The sequence below is a fragment of the Eublepharis macularius genome, chromosome 3 (genome assembly GCF_028583425.1).
Source record: "Eublepharis macularius isolate TG4126 chromosome 3, MPM_Emac_v1.0, whole genome shotgun sequence".
NCBI classification, from domain to species: Eukaryota; Metazoa; Chordata; class Lepidosauria; order Squamata; family Eublepharidae; genus Eublepharis; species Eublepharis macularius.
Window position 1 is genome coordinate 106,299,856 of NC_072792.1, and position 17,942 is coordinate 106,317,797.

Sequence of the window (17,942 nt, forward strand, 5' to 3'; positions counted from 1 at the left end):
CAGCGCCTGCTCCGAGACAAGAACTCCCGATGGGCTGGGTGAAGCTGGAAGCCACCTTCGATGGGGATCCATCCAAATTGGGATTTTTCTTAGTCCAAGTGGTACAGTTTTTCAACCGTTGGGGGCACCTCTTCGGCAGTGAGGCCAGTCAAATCGAACATCTTGGATCTCGTTTACAGGGCAAAGCAGCAGATTGGTATGTAGGACTATACAATGTCGGGGCCCCAGAACTCGATACTCTTCAGGGGTTAGTGGATGCTATCCGTGCCCAATATGAAGACCCCTTAGAAGAAACCAGGGCCCGAACAGAATTGCAAGCCATCAAACAAGGCAGCATGTCAGCAAGAGACTATATCACAAAATTCCGGCAATTAGCAGCCAAGTGCCCTAGGTGTGAGGAGTCCACCAAGATTATTCTGTTCAAACAAGGCCTTAACCCGAGACTTTTGGACAGAGCTCTCATGCAAGATAATCCCCCCACGTTGTTAGGGTGGATCCAACTGGTTTGCGAAGTAGAGAATCGCATTTTGGAAGTCCGTTTGGTTGAACAACAACAACAAACGGGACAAAGAAGACCATTGACCTTACAGAGGGGAACACGGGGAGCTAGCTACGCCACCCGTGGAGCGAGAGATGCTAGATGGCAACAAGGGCTGTGTTTGCAATGCGGACAGGCTGGTCACTTTGCAGCACAATGTCCTTACCGGCCTGTGCAAAGACCTCCGCTCCAATTACGGCGTCCAACCCTTGCTCCGTTTCCTACGCTCCAACGCCCGACTCCAGCACCACGAGCAAATAGAGGCCGCGGCGCTTCCCAAAGGCCAGCCTCGGAGAGAGGGCTGGAAGCGGAAGAAGTCATGGAATACGATCCCGCTTCCCCAACCGCAGAAGCCAATCCAGAAAGTCCCCAGTCGGGAAACGAAATGGATCTGTCGTGAAAGGACCCAAACGACAGATCCGCCCTAAGCCCGTCCCTGCACGGAACCGGCCGCCTGGGTCCATCTTATTCATGCCAGTGACTCTAATCAACCCAGAGAGGAAGATGCACATTCGGGTGCAAGCTCTCATTGACTCGGGCTGCTCCAGAGACATCATCGCCCCTGCTCTAGTCAATGGACTAGTTCTACCAACTCGGGATTTACAAAATCCAGTAATCTTTGAACAAATGGATGGTACCAACATGAATCCTGTAACAACTGAAACCATCCCAGTGATCACAGGCATGGGACAACATTGGGAAAAAAGATCCTTTGTCATCAGCTCTACTGCCAAGTACCCGTTAATTCTAGGCAGCAAATGGCTATGTGATCACAATCCCTACATAGACTGGGCACAAGGATGTATTACCTTCAGTCATACCAACTGCAAAAATCACCGTTGGAATCAAAACTGGGGTGAAGATCCAACTCATAAAGAAAAGGCCCTTCTCACCCAAGAAGAAGTCAATCAAATCCCCGAACCATACTGGCCTTTTCTAAATGCTTTCTCTGAAGAGGAAGCAGATACTCTACCCCCGCACCGACGAACGGACTGTGCGGTAGAAATTTTACCCGGAGCCTCACTGCCCAAAGGACGACTCTATCCCATGAGTCTCCATGAACGCGAAGAGCTCCGGAAATTTATTGACACCAACCTCCAACGAGGGTTCATCCGCCCAGCCGCTAGCCCCCACGCCGCTCCAGTCCTCTTCGTGAAAAAGAAGGACGGGGGACTTCGACTGTGCACAGATTTCCGAGGTTTGAATGCAGTGTCCACCAACAACGCCTATCCTATACCGCTCATCCGAGACCTTCTCAACGTCGTGGCCCAAGGTAAGATCTTTACGAAATTAGATTTAAAAGATGCTTACTTCCACGTTCGTATCAAGGCAGGGGATGAGTGGAAAACCGCTTTCAATACGCCCCTCGGACAATATGAATACTTAGTTATGCCTTTTGGTCTGACGGGAGCCCCGTCTGTATTCATGTCCATGATAAACGAAGTTCTACACGAATTTCTGTACAAAGGGGTGGTGGTGTACCTTGATGAGGTGTTAATTTACTCGGACACAGAGGAAGAACATATTCAAACGGTACGAAAAGTCTTAGCCACCCTAATGAAGAATAAACTACCCATCAAACTGTCCAAATGTGAATTCCATAAAACCGAACTCACTTACCTCGGGTATTGTATCTCCCAAGAAGGTTTGAAAATGGATCCAGCCAAAATACAGGCGATCCAGGACTGGCAGACACCCACCACCCGTAAAGAATTACAATCCTTCCTGGGTTTTGCCAACTTCTATAGAGACTTCATAGCAAATTTCGCCCAAATCACGCTCCCTTTAACAGACTTGCTGAAAACCAAAGATAAAGGGGACCAAGCCAAAAAACCCTCTGCCAAACTGCAATGGACCCCTGATTGCCAAACGGCCTTCGATTGTCTAAAAAAGCAATTTGTAACAGAACCCATCCTCTCTCACCCCGACGAACAATCCCCTTTCATAGTACAGGTCGACGCCAGCGATACGGCGATAGGGGGGGTTTACTGCAGAAGGGGGAGGATGGTAGGCTACGGCCGTGTGCTTTCTTGTCTAGGAAATTTTCGGAGGCGGAAAGGAATTGGAATGTGTGGGAGAAGGAGGCCTTTGCAGTAAAAGCGGCCCTTACTAACTGGAGACATTGGCTGGAGGGGGCGCGACACCCTTTCGAGGTCTGGACAGATCATAAAAATCTGGAGGCTCTCCGAAGCCCACGCAGACTGAATGCCAAGCAATTGCGATGGGCGGAATTCTTTTCCAAATTCAACTTCACTCTAAATTATCTCCCGGGCAAAACTAACTTTTTGGCAGACGCCCTATCGCGCATGCCCCAACATAAGAGTAAACGAGAGGAGACTGTCGACACTGTCTTCTCGCCTACGCAACTTGGGGGCGTGGTGACTACTCGCAGCCGTGCCAAGCAGCCCCTCCCGGCCAGCCAAGAGTGGAAATCGAAACTTAAAACTGAAGTGGAGAAGGAGGGGGATAGGGCTCCGCGAAGCAAACTGACCCAATCCCCACAAGGGGATTGGTTAGCCGGGAGCAAGTTTTATGTCCCAGACAGCCTCAGACTGGAAATTTTGCAGCGCTGTCATGATGCTCCCACTGCTGGACACTATGGGTATCTGAAAACTTTGCACCTAATCCAAAGACAATTCTGGTGGCCGGGCATGCGCAAAGACATTTCCCAATACGTTAGTTCCTGTCCTGTTTGCCTCAGCGCCAAAACCAGGAAAGGGAAGCCTCCGGGTCTCCTGCAGCCATTGGAAACGCCAAATAGACCCTGGGAAATAATATCCATGGATTTTATCACTGATCTACCTATCTCAAAAGGACATAATTGTATTTTAGTTGTGGTAGATCTGTTCTCCAAACAAGCTCATTTTATCCCCTGCACTACTATACCTTCCGCTCGAAAACTAGCAGATTTGTTTCTAAAACACATCGTAAAATTACATTCTTTTCCGTCCAAGGTGATTTCGGATCGCGGCAGACAGTTCGTTGCCAACTTCTGGCGGGAGCTTTTGAAAATGTTGAATATTGAACAAGGCATCAGTTCAAGCCACCACCCACAAACCGACGGGCAATCCGAAAAAACAAACCAAATATTAGAGCAGTTTCTTCGTTCCTACATCAATTTCCAACAAGATAATTGGGTGGACCTTCTCCCTCTGGCCGAGTTCTCCTATAACAACAGTGTCCACGCTTCAACGGGGGAGGCCCCCTTCAAAATTGTCTACGGGACTCACTTCAATCCCTTCCCCTTGGATGCACCCCCTCTCCATTCCTCTAAATTGCCAGATGTATCCTCGTGGTGGGGGGAGGCGGCGCAGCACTGGACTCTTATTAAGAAACACCTTGAAAAAGCCAAACTGGATTACAAAAAACATGCAGACCGCCATCGTGTGGCCGAATGGGAATTACAACCCGGAGATCATGTGTATATTTCCACAAAAAATCTAAAACTCGCTCAGACAAGCCGCAAACTCGCTCTGAAATTCCTAGGACCTTTTCCTGTGCGCAAGATAATAAATAAAGTGACTGTTGCTGTAACTTTGCCCAAGAACCTGCGCCATGTGCATGATACGTTCCATGTCAGTCTTTTAAAGAGAGCTCCCATCGACAACAAATGGCACGTCAAAGCTCCACCCATTCCAACTTTGATTGACGACCAAATACACTATGAGGTACAACAAATCTTGGACTCTAAACTCAAACGAAATCAGCTTTTTTACCTCATTAGATGGAAGGACTTTGATTCTGGTTACGATGAATGGGTGAACTCTGCACATGTTCATGCTCCTAGATTAACCAAAGCTTTTCATACTCGCTACCCATATAAGCCAGGGGGGGATTTGTTTTAAGGGGGGCAGAATGTCAGGTCCAGTGTATATCTAAACTGTACTGACTCCATTTTCTAATGCTTCTAGTGTTTGAGTGTTTTCTTCCCAGGTGCACCAGTTCCCAGGCAGCATTCCCACCGGAGGAGACTGTTTTGTCTAACACCGTTCCACCAAGCATTGGCCTTGAAGGAGAGCAGCTTCCCAGGACTGCGAGATGTTGTTTTGAGAACTGTGGGGGGAGGCTGATCCAGATGGGTATTGTTACTCTGTATCTTATGCTGGCTCTTCATTGGTAACAATGATCATGTACCATCCTGATTCTCCTATTCAGGACAGTGGACTATAATGGACCTTTTCTGCAGTAAAGTTTCCCTTTCCAAACAATGGACTTGTGTTTGCTTCTAAAGGGAACCCTGTAGTGAGTGCCTTATCTAGCCACAGTCTGACAGTTGACCAGGTCAGCGGGGTCCAAAGATGGTCTCTTCAGTAGAGCCTAACCACAGCTTCCTTCAATGCTCCAGGAAAGACCCCATAGTTCAAGGACATGTTGACAATGGCCTCCAAGGCAGTCCGTAGCCCATCCACACTGACCTTCACCAGCCATGATGGGCACAGGTCCAAGGAGCACGTGGTAAGTATCACCGCTCACAGGGTCCTGTCAATCTCATCTCCAGAGAGAGTTGAATTGATCTAATATTGGCCCAGTAGATGGCCAAGGGGCCTCTAGTTCACATACTGTATCCATTGTGGCTGGCAAGTTGCGGCGGAGAGACAAGATTTTGTCAGCATAAAAGCTCGCAAAAGCCTCACAGCTAATATTTGAATTTAAAATTTGAGCATTTTCCCCTGACAGGGAGACCAAAGACCGAACCACATTAATAATTTTGCTGGGCATGAGTTAGCTGACACAATGGAAGCTGCGTAGAAATCCTTCTTTGTAGCTTTCACCGCCATCTCATAGGCTTTCATAAACGTCCTATAAGATGTTCTTGCTTCTTCATCATGAGTTCGTCGCCACACTTGCTCAAGCTGTCTTAGTTCCCGCTTCATCTGTCAAAGCTTCTCAGTTTATCAGGGAGCCAATCTGGTGCAAGAGTGAAGAGGGTGACAGGGGGCGATTTTGTCAATGGCTTCAGAAAGACGGATTTGCCAGTCTTCCACCAGCTCATCCAATGAACCGCCAGGGAGTATTGGATCCCACAGAGCATTCTGGAAACAAATTGGATCCAATTTGAGGGTGAGCATAAATGAGCTTGCCGCCCTTGCAGGGTGGGGGCAGCATGTACAGCCGAGCCTTCAGAACTGAGTGGTCTAACCATGGCACCAGTTCAGCTATTTCCAGATCCACATTTATTCCCATCCTGAAGATCAGATCCAGTATATGGCCTGCTTGATGTGTGGGGGTCTAAACAATTTGAGAGAATCCTAGTGCAGCCATGGAGGGTACCAGGTGCGCTGCCTGAGTAGAGGTGGAGTCATCGGCATGGACATTAAAGTCTCCCGGTACTACTCATCTCGGGTACTCTAAGGCCCACCCCACTAATGTCTCCAACAGGCATGACAGGGTATCTGTTGGTGCGCTAGGTGGTTGGTACACCACACAGATAGCCAAACTCTCCTCAACACCCCACACTAGGGCCACACAATCAATGCCAGAGTTTTCCAGGATGGGGAGCAGCTTGAAGGAGAAAGCCTCTCAGACAAGAATCGCCACCCTCCCCTTCAGCCTCCCGTTTGGGACTGAAGGAGGACCAAAAATCCGGGATGGGTTGGTTCTTTCAAGGCAACCATTTTGCCCTCCCTTACCCAGGTCTCAGTCATACACACCAGGTCCATATTATTCGCTACAAAATAATCATGTAGCGTTCTAGTTTTATTGTTTATGGACCTGATGTTGCACAAAGGGGGGCTAAGTTTTTCTCTCTAAGCTTCTCGTCTAGCCTTCAAGATGTAGTCAATCAGTTTTTATTGTTTTCAAACTCCACACCCTGCATTTCTCAGGATGGGATGCAGGTTGGAAGGACATCGAGCCCTGCCATATCAACATGTCCTTCTCATCTTAACCCGAGTTCCACTGCCATACCTTCCTTGTCCCCAGAGGACTGGGATCCCTGGCTCCATATCGGCCCCTCTCTTCAACCACCACCCTCTGGCTCACTCTAATTACACCAGGTGTTAGATCTCTATCTATCTGCGCATAATCCAATCCAATGGGCAGAGTATCACTGACCCCCCCCCCACTCAAAAACAATTTCCCACCCAGGAAAAATACCTCAGGCACAGAAAAGGGCAGGGCTGAGAGGCTGGCTTCGCTCTCACAGGTGGGCAGATGTTTGCTCTTCTCCCTCCCTCTCTGGTAGGTGAAAAGTTGTTGGGGGGGTGCAGATTATAATGAGATAATAAGGTAGAAGAGTAGCAGAGTTTGATGTTAGCGCAGTGGAAATAAGTAGATAGACTTCTGTGGTTCTGCTCTATAATAATACTTTACCAAATAACATGAGAAAAAGGGTACATTTGGTATGAAAACAATAAAAACTGACTGACTACATCTTGAAGGCTAGACGAGAAGCTTAGAGAGAAAAACTTAGAGACTGAGACTGAACTGAGACATAGAGCCTAGCTACAAGTGACTTTTTTCACATGGAGAGCACTTGATTGTTTTCACAAGTTTTCCTGGGAACTGAAGTCCGAGTGTCCTTCCCCTCTCTGTTAGGATCACTGCCTGAAGAGCCAGAGAAAGCCGGCGGTAGCAGCAGTTTTTGAAAATCGTTCCTCCAGTCACAAGCCTACTGGACAAGAGGGCTCTCAACAATCTTTGGGGGCGAGCAGCTGCTACTTTCTCTCTGGGCGTCTTGCTCCTGGGGAGATGCTCTGGAGAAAGTTGCCATGTTGGTGAAGCTCCAGGTGCAGCGAGAGCAGAAGAATCTGCTGCTGCTCTAACTTGCCCTCATTCCAGTTTTTCTCCAGCTCAGGATCAGGGGAAGGGCATGTTAGAGCCGCAGCAGATATGGAAGAAGTGAAGTATCAGCAGCATCACTTCGGGGTAGAGCATATTCAGGGGGCATGGCACCACGTCCACATGCAGCACTACAACGCTAGAGGGTAACAGAGCATCCATCAAGCAAGAGGAGGGTTTCAGGCGGATGGGGTTCAGCAGCGAGCACACCAGGTTGGTTGGAAGTACAGTAGTGTTGGGTCCAGGGCAGTTGGCGAACCTGGTGGGGGGACAGCAGGCTGGGTCTTGGCTGACAACATCAGCACAAGGCAGGACATGGAGAAGACTTTGCAGGGAGTTCACATTGGGGGAGGCCAGCATGCACAGTGCTCACATGATCACGTGGCGGGGGTGGCACTGGGTCCCCTGACTAAGCAATTGGCTAAACATGGGGGTGCAGGCAAAGAGCCCCAAAATTAGTGAGTGAGTCAGTCAGCCAGCCCAGAAATTGCATCTGGATGAACGTGGCTTCCTCAGCCTACACTCCAAGGGGCAGTGGCAGGTAAAGGGTATGCCAAGTGGGCGCTGCCAACCAACCCCCTCTAAAACCAAAAAAACATTGGGCACCTGGCTCGGTGGAAAAGGTGCTGCATGACATGTTTACCTAGAGGAGGCCCTAATGGGGGGCCTAGAGAGCACTGCTGCTGGGACCAGGTGGCAGGAGCGTGTTCCACTCATGGAGGAGGTGATAGAATCCCCCTCGAGCACAGGACATGCATGGAAACACCAGAAAATTTAGACAGGATGCAGAGTGCCCTTGGGTGGGAGCCAATCACAGTGGGGCCACCCAAAGTTCGCTGGCAGGTCACTGGCCCAGGGTGAGCCTCCTGCACACCTGGCCCAAGCAATGGTGGGAGTATGGGCATAGCACCAACATGCATGAGTCACAGGGGGGTTGAAGGCCGAGCTACAGGTGTGGGAACATTCCAGGTGGACCGCAAGGGCATCTTGTCTGAGGCACTCCTGTAGCACACTGAGGATGGATACCGGCAGGCCCAATGGGGGCCTGACACCAGGCAGGGGGCCTGGCATTCACAGGTTCTGGCATCCCCAGAGTCATTTTGATTCAGTTGGTGGTGGTACAGAAAGGGGACAGGTTAAAATAAAGGGCCATGAGGAGTTACCATTTAGGTATGGATGGTTACAATACTGACAAATCAAAGACTTGCTTGAATTTGATAAAAGAAAAGTAGGTTTTAGATGTAAAAACTCAGAATTGGAAGAGCTTTTATTTGGAGGGGGAATAAAAATGATTTCTGAGATGTACAAACTCCTATTGGAATGGTATACAGAGGATGAGATGGTTAAAACTCAAATGGTGAAATAGGCAGTTAACTTTAATAAAGAAATTACAATGGAGGCATGGGAATATTTGTGGAAAAATACACTGAAAATATCTACATGTGTAAATTTAAGAGAGAATGGGTATAAGATGATGTATAAGTGGGACTTAACACCGAAAAAATTAGCAAATGTAAGTAATGCCATGTCAAACAAATGCTGGTAATGTAAAAAACATGAAGGTTCTTTTTACCATATGTGGTGGACGTGTGAAAAAGCCAAGCTTTTTTGGTTTAGGATTTATGCAGAAATGTCATTAATTATGAAAAGTAAATTGTTGAAGAGCCCTGAACTGCTACTGTTAGGACTGAATATGGAAAAGGTTAATGTAAAGGACAGGAAACTGCTATTTTATATGATGGTGGCAGCAAGATTATTATATGCACAATATTGGAAGCAAGAAGAGATACCAGAAATTGAAGATTGGATTCAAAAACTGTTGTACATGGCGGAGATGGATAAAATGACAAGAAAGCTGAAAGAGCAAAATCCAAATGAATTTTTTAAAGGAATGGGGAAAGTTTAAGGACTATTTGGAAAATAACTGGGATGTGAGAGGACAGTTGTGGTCTTTGGACAACTACTAAAATTTATAGAGATATGTATGAACTTTACCTTTAATATTAGGGACAAATATTAGAATAGAGACAATGACAAGAAATAAAAAGGTTATAGTGCTGTTGGGGGTCTAAAAAGAAAAGGGGGAGGGGGAAGGGGTGGGGACATATATATATATAAAGGGGTAACTATAGCTATATTATGTAGTATGGAATATGTATGTTAACTTACTGTTAATCTTTATTATCAGGGACCGGTTTCGGGATGGGCAGGTCCTCCTTGGGGGGATAGCCAGGCACCAAGTTGGGGCATTGGTAATCATCTAGCATGTCGCCACAGTGCCAGTCTGGGCAATTGGTCTGTACCTTGGCATCACGTATGTGGGTGCACTGAATTGCAGGATGGACAATGGTATGGGCACCATCTACCAGGTGGGTCACTTCACAGCGATCTGGGCACAACATCTACAAGGTGGTCTGGTTGTGACAAGGGAAACATGCCAGAGAGAGCATTGCTGGAACATCGGGCCAATTGGGCAGACCGGAGCACACAACCAGGCCCATTTAAAATGAGTGTCAGCCACTGAGGCACTCACACTGAGGTGCAACAGCCAATCACAGGCCAGTGGGAAAAGGAGGCAGAGGCCCGAGTCCACAGGTGCAATGGGGGGGGGGCTACCCACTTCAAGTGAATAGAGCCTCTTGACTTCGGCATGAGCCCCAGGTCTATCAAGGAGAGCTAGGTTAGCACACTGGCAGATGTTCCTTCACCAGGCATTGGTGCATGGCAGCAGGATGGCATGCTAGTGACGGGGCCTGTCATGGGCATCTGGCCGACTCCTCCCCCCAGGCCCGGAGCAGTCACCACAGCAGTGGAGGCAGGGCCGCTCGCAGTCCGCACGCAACCTACTATGTTGACGGGCCTCCTATGCACTGTGGGACATGCCAGGAAAGGAAAGGATTATCGCCCCATTTTCTAGTTGCAGAAGAAGCACTCCCCATCCCCCGGAGACGGTCGAGCTGGAGAATGAGGAGCGAGGAGACACCTGGCAGAGAGCAAAAGGGGGGATTCTGGGGGGGGGGTCACCTGGGTGGGCATGGTCACCTGCTAAGGGGTCAGGAAGGGGTTTTTCCCTACAGGGGCCAGATTGTCAGAGGCCCCCTAGGGATTTTTTTCGCCTTCCTTTGGGACATTATAGTCAGGGTCCACCCGGGGGGGGTATGCCAACCTGCTCAGGATTGAGGCCCAGTTGACTGGCTCAGATCAATGTGGCCACCACCACAGTGGAGGCAGAGCTGCCGGCAGGCGGCACTAAGTCCATCAGGGGATGGGGCCTCCATGCCTGACCTGGAACAGGTCAGGGGAAGACAGAAGTAATGCCTCTCTTTTCTAGTTGCAGACACAACAGTCCCTGGAGACAGCCAGCTGGTGAATCAAAAGTGAGAAGAGACCTGGCTGAGAAATAGGGGGCTGCGGAGGTTTCCGGGTGGGTATGCCAGAGATGCCCAAGGTCTCGGGGCCGTTCACCTGAAAAAGAACCAGGAAGGAATTTTTCCTTGCAAGATTGGCTGGGGTTCTTGGGGTTTTTTCACCTTCCTTTGGGACATCAAAGTCAGGGCCCACCTAGGGGATGAGGAAATGGCTCCACCTTGCACAGCTGTTGGAGTGTTGGTGGGTGACTGGCCTATGGCCTTCCTCCTGTTGCGGTTTTGAGGCATTGGGGTGGATCCTTAAAGGGTGAGTGCAGCAGTTGGGTGGCTCACCCCTGCGGAAAAGGGAGGCAAGGGCCGACCAGCATGGCTGGTGGCGGAACATGGCTTGCTGTCCTGTGGGGCCAGCATTGGGCTAGAGTGGTATGTCAGTATGGCTGGAGTGTTATGCATCGAACAGCATGGAGCCTTTTGATGCCAGCAGAGGATCTGTTGCCCATATGCCTGGTCAATGCTTCAATCTGCTGTAATCAATAAAGTTGTGGCCATTCCAACCAAACTAGAGATGTCTGTTTATTATTTGCTGGAACCCAGCTGGAACATAGCACATAGGTGGCAAAAGAAGCTCACAGACTCACCATGGGCAGAGTTGCCACTGAGGGTGAGGCTGAGGTGGAGGTGCAGTCAGAGGCAGAAGAGGTGGAATGGAGGAGGCCTCTTCTGAAGAGTGGGGCACAACGTGGTTGGCCCATTCCACAAATGCTCTGGCAGGAGCAAAACTCCCATCCACCCACCCCTCAACTAGGACGGACGTGGACCTGTCACAACTTTAAGGGTTTGGTGGTTTTGAGGCATAGGGCTGGATCCTTAAAGGGTGAGTTTAGCAGTCTGGCAGCTCACCCCTGTGGAAAAGGGAGGCAAGCCCCAACCAACAGGGCTAGTGGCAGAACACGGCTTGCTGTCCCATGGGGCCAGCATGGTTGGAGTGTTATGCATCGAACAGCATGGGGCCTTTTGATGCCAGCAGAGGATCCGTTACCCATATGCCTGGCCAATGCTCCAATCTGCTGTAATCAATAAAGCTGTGGCCATTCCAATCAAAATGGAGAAGTCTCTGTATTATTAACTGGAACCCAGCCGAAACATAGCACATAGGTGGCAAATTTTGGTTCAGTATAGAGACTTTGACACTCCTAAATATGACTACCAAAATATTTACTTGTATTCCACTCTTCTTTGAAAAGCTCTGTTTCGGGGGGCTCCCTATAACCTTCCATTTTACACTAATCTGATCTACACTATGTAAAAGGAAATTTTCCATTCCTTGATTGTTCGGTAAGTTCTGTCTGTCTATATGGTGATCTAATGTTTAATTTTGCCAGAACTAGGACAATTTCTAAAGTTATTTACTGAGTTGTGATAGATGAGGCCCATTATTCCTTCTCCTGCTCCATGTTTAGTAAATTTTTGATTTTTTTTTTAATAGCAGACCCCTATGCAACACTAAAAAGTACTCTCTTTGAACAAGAACTTGCCATTTTCTGTGTAGGTGGATCATCTTAGTAACATAGGTGATGTTGTTTACCACCAAGTACATTTCCTCAGAGGTGTAGCATGGGTTGACAGCACCCAGGGCAACTCCTGCAGGAGGTGGCACTCCTGGCACTACACGTGAGCGCGCTTTGCACGCGCATGCTCCAGGGACTATGCAATGATGTCACTTCATCATGCAGGGCGCAGCCAGCCCCCAAGAGCTCTCCTGCGATTTGGGCCACGTGCCTCCCTGCCCCTTATCAGGCAGCCCTCCACAGCAGCTGCCTGTGTACTCCTCAGCTGCAGGATGGCCAGGTCAGCTCAGTGCCCAGCAAGCCGGCTGCCGCATCAGCGCAGCAGGCGTCCAGGGTGCTGCTGGCAGCCTCCTACAGATGCAGCACAGGCTCTCCTGGGCTCAGTGCCCCATAAAAATTATGTGCCCCCCCCTATGCTACTCCACTGTTCCCAACTTGGCTGTACAAGCACCTAAGGATACTTTCCAGATAGAAAATCAGTGTGAAAATAATTGGCTCCCCCCCCCCCAACTATACAAAGGCAATGTCTCCTGAAAGTTTGGTCAAGAAGCTTAGCTGCTTGTTAGGAAAATGTCTTTAGCCCAATTTCCTCCCCCTGCTTCTCTTGCCAGTAGCTGTTTGAGAGAAGCCTGTCTCCAAAGTCTCCACTTGCTCTGACCTTGGAGATAAGATAACGTGTTCTGCTGCTAGAGAGAGTGAGCCTCCATGTATAGTTTTGAGCCAATTAACATTCTCGATTAATTTGCACCTGCAAGATTGACAGCTGTTGCCAAGGATTGCAGCCTTGGTTTCATCCCTTTTTTGCACATAGTCACCTCTTGTGAGTGACATAAGCATTTTGCTGCCTGGTTGGTTGTAGGGCCCACACCACTGAGGCACCAAAAAGGCATAAAAATCAATTATCCAACATGGACTCCAGAGCTTAGTTTGGGTTAGTCTCATCTCTTTGGAGGCAGAGATCCAGACCTTTAGATTTCATTTGTGCGTCCTGTGAAAGGTCTCATTTGTGACTCAGATGGGATGGAAGCTCAGACGACCACCTGTTTCTTTGCTGAGAAGCCTAGCCATTTTGCCTCTTGATTAGAGACTGTGCCTTCTGCCTTTGTGACAACCTTTGTATTTATTTCTGCTGCCTTATTGGTATGTATAGTTAGAGCTTACAAAGCTATAGGTATTTTTTGTTTTATCCTCACATTCTGTCTCATGTCTTTATCATGACCTTGCACCTTAAATAGAGCCATTATATTTCTTGTGTGGTTTGATAACTTGGAAGTCTTAAAGCTTTAAACCAATTTATCGAACCCTTCTTTGTGTAAACCCTCAAGAACCACCTACCAGAAAACTGTCTTGCTGTAAGGACTATCTTGGAAAACCATTCTTGTAGAGCTGCCTTTGCCTTGCTTAGTTCCCTTACAGGCTGAGAGTGTGTCCCTTCACTCTTGTGTTTTTGAAATCACCAAGGGACTGGTGGCAGCTTTATAGAGCAACTGGGGGACTTTTTCTCGCTTGCCAGTTTGTAAAGTGGGTGAACTGGCCTATGGGGTTCCACTTGGACTCTGTGACATAGTGGCCTCACTCTCCTATTCCTTGATATGGTGCCAGTCCCAGCACCTGCCTCCCAACTCCTTGATACGGTGGCAGTGCCACACCACCCCAGACTCATATTCCCCTGATAATCAGCTCTGCTCCTGCTCTAGCAACCAGCATGTCACCTGACATCCATAGTTATGTCCTAACTAGGGATGTGCGTTTCGGCATTCAGAATGCCGAAAGAATGCCGAAATAAAAGTGTTTCGGCTTCTTTCGGGGAATGCCGAAACGTTTCGGGGAATGCCGAAACGTTTCGGGTAGCCGAAAGAAAAAAGCCGAAACGTTTCGGGATTCTTTCGGCTTTCTTTCGGCTTTTCAATGGGAAAATGCCTCCGTCTTCCCGGACGTCTGGGGGAGGCATTTTCCCACCGAATAAGCCCAAAATTGGTGGGGACCTTCCTCTAACCCTCCTCTAACAACCACCCAAGTTTCAGACAGATTGGACCTTGGGGGGCCATGTTATGGCCCCCCAAAGCAGGTCCCCCCATCCTCCCATAAGAAAGCGAAGGAGCAGCATATTGTTAGCATGCTGCTGCTAATCTTCTTCATTATTTCCTATGGGGAAAAAATGAAGAAGCAGGCTTCCTTTGCCAGGGGTGGCATTTTGCATGCAAAATGCCCCCAAGCCCTCAGGGGCCCTTCTCCCACCCCTCCTCCCACCCCCACCAAGGCTCAGCCTGCTCCCACTTGGGGGGGCCATTTCATGGCCTCCCCAAGTAGGTGCTCTAATCTCTACCACTGACAGCTGGGGGAGGCTTGTGTTGCCAGGGGTGGCATTTTGCATGCAAAATGCCCCCAAGCCCTCAGGGGCCCTTCTCCCACCCTTCCCCCCACCCCCCACCCAGGCTCAGACTGCTCCCACTTGGGGCGGCCATTTCATGGCCTCCCCAAGTAGGTGCTCTTTTCTCTACCACTGACAGCTGGGGAAGGCTTGTCTTGCCAGGGGTGGCATTTTGCATGCAAAATGCCCCCCAGCCCTCTGGGGCCCTTCTCTCACCCTTCCTCCCACCCCCCACCAAGGCTCAGACTGCTCCTACTTGGGGGGGCCATTTCATGGCCTCCCCAAGTAGGTCCTCTCAGCCCCTAAAGTCCACCCCTTACAGCCCCACACAAACCCAATTCCCCCCCAGCTGCCACACACAGACCCAAATCCCCACATTAGCCCCTCACAGACCCAAATCCACCCCCACCTGCCCCACACCCATAACCCCAGGAACAGGCTGGCAAAGGCCAGCCCTCTCCCTTTGTTCCCTATGCTGGGAACTTCTAAACTCTCTTTCCCTGGGCAATTCTGCACAGCCCAGGGGTGCCACAATGGTGGGCACACTTCTGAGTGCCAGCTGGTCCCTGTGAAAGAGCACCTGAACCACAGACACCCTCCCTCAAATTCCCCCACCACCTACAGAGATGGCTGGCCAGCCAGCCCCATTGTTCCCTATGATGGAAACCAACTGCACAACAAAGAATAAAACAAGAACAACACAAAATAAAGTTTTAAAAAAATTATTTTCTCCCTTCCAAAGTACAAGTAGGCAAAGCATTATGACACATTACACCAGCAGTCCCCCACACAGAAAAATAACACAACTCACTTAAAATCAGAGAATCACAAAGCACGATTCCTGTCAAAAACACTTTATTTCTTGAACAGCTTTAGGTTACACAGCAGGGGGGAACACCAAAGGGCATGGCAGCACTATCTTACACAAAAATAACACAACTCACTTAACATCAGAGAATCACAAAAACACAATTCCTGGCAAAAACACTTTATTTCTTGAACAGCTTTAGGTTACACAGCAGGGGGGGAACACCAAAGGGCATGGAAGCAGTATCTTACACAAAAATAACACAACTCACTTCACATTAAAGAATCACCCCAAAAAATTGCTGTCAAAAGAACTTTATTTCTGTAACTGCTTTAGGTCACACAGTAGGAAGGCACAACAGAGCAGGAAAGCAGTGTACTACACAAAAATAACACAACTCACTCCACATCAGAGAATCACACAAACACAATTGCTGCCAAAAACGGTGAAGTGGGTTGTATTATTTTTTGTAGTACGTTGCTATCATGCCCTGTTGTGCCCTCCTACTGTGTAACCTAAAGCTGTTCAAGAAATAAAGTGTTTTTGCCAGGAATTGTGTTTTTGTGATTCTCTGATGTTAAGTGAGTTGTGTTATTTTTGTGTAAGATAGTGCTGCCATGCCCTTTGGTGTTCCCCCCTGCTGTGTAACCTAAAGATGTTCAAGAAATAAAGTGTTTTTGACAGGAATCGTGTTTTGTGATTCTCTGATGTTAAGTGAGTTGTGTTATTTTTGTGTAAGATACTGCTGCCATGCCCTTTGGTGTGCCCCCCTTCTGTGTAACCTAAAGCTGTTCAAGAAATAAAGTGTTTTTGACAGGAATCGTGTTTTGTGATTCTCTGATGTTAAGTGAGTTGTGTTAATTTTTCTGTGTGGGGGACTGCTGGTGTAATGTGTCATAATGCTTTGCCTACTTGTACTTTGGAAGGGAGAAAATATTTTTTTTAAACTTTATTTTGTGTTGTTCTTGTTTTATTCTTTGTTGTGCAGTTGGTTCCCATCATAGGGAACAATGGGGCTGGCTGGCCAGCCATCTCTGTAGGTGGTGGGGGAATTTGAGGGAGGGTGTCTGTGGTTCAGGTGCTCTTTCACAGGGACCAGCTGGCACTCAGAAGTGTGCCCACCATTGTGGCACCCCTGGGCTGTGCAGAATTGCCCAGGGAAAGAGAGTTTAGAAGTTCCCAGCATAGGGAACAAAGGGAGAGGGCTGGCCTTTGCCAGCCTGTTCCTGGGGTTATGGGTGTGGGGCAGGTGGGGGTGGATTTGGGTCTGTGAGGGGCTAATGTGGGGATTTGGGTTTGTGTGTGGCAGCTGGGGGGGAATTGGGTTTGTGTGGGGCTGTAAGGGGTGGACTTTAGGGGCTGAGAGGACCTACTTGGGGAGGCCATGAAATGGCCCCCCCAAGTGGGAGCAGTCTGAGCCTTGGTGGGGGGTGGGAGGAAGGGTGGGAGAAGGGCCCCAGAGGGCTGGGGGGCATTTTGCATGCAAAATGCCACCCCTGGCAAGACAAGCCTTCCCCAGCTGTCAGTGGTAGAGATGAGAGCAGAGCACCTACTTGGGGAGGCCATGAAATGCCCCCCCCAAGTGGGAGCAGGCTGAGCCTTGGTGGGGGGTGGGAGGAGTGGTGGGAGAAGGGCCCCAGAGGGTTGGGGGGCATTTTGCATGCAAAATGCCACCCCTGGCAACACAAGCCTCCCCCAGCTGTCAGTGGTAGAGATTAGAGCACCTACTTGGGGAGGCCATGAAATGGCCCCCCCAAGTGGGAGCAGGCTGAGCCTTGGTGGGGGGTGGGAGGAGGGGTGGGAGAAGGGCCCCTGAGGGCTTGGGGGCATTTTGCATGCAAAATGCCACCCCTGGCAAAGGAAGCCTGCCTCTTCATTTTTTCCCCATAGGAAATAATGAAGAAAGATTAGCAGCAGCATGCTAACAATATGCTGCTCCTTCGCTTTCTTATGGGAGGATGGGGGGACCTGCTTTGGGGGGCCATAACATGGCCCCCCAAAGTTCAATCTGTCTGAAACTTGGGTGGTTGTTAGAGAAGGGTTAGAGGAAGGTCTCCACCAATTTTGGGCTTATTCGGTGGGAAAATGCCTCCTCCAGGCGTCCTGGAAGACGGAGGCATTTTCCCTTAGAAAAAAGCCGAAATAATGCCGAAATAATGCCGAAAGAATCCCGAAAGCCGAAAGCCGAAAGAGATTCTTGTTTCGGCTTTCGGCTTTAACGATAGAGAATCTTCTTTCGGCTTTCTACTTTTGGCTATAGCCGAAAATTTTTGGCTTGCACACCCCTAGTCCTAACCTATCCTTTGAACCAAGCTGAAGTAAATATAACTCCAAACTCATAAAAGTGATGAGCAGCAAGTTTTTTAAAGTGTTTTCTGTGCCAATTTGACAGGAGCCAAGTCCTACTTGACCCCTGTAACATGACTGGCTAACACCACATTATTTAGTATGAAGACTGGGTCGGTCAGCTCAAAGAAAATGCCTGAAGCACAGAGAAAGAGCTGGCTTA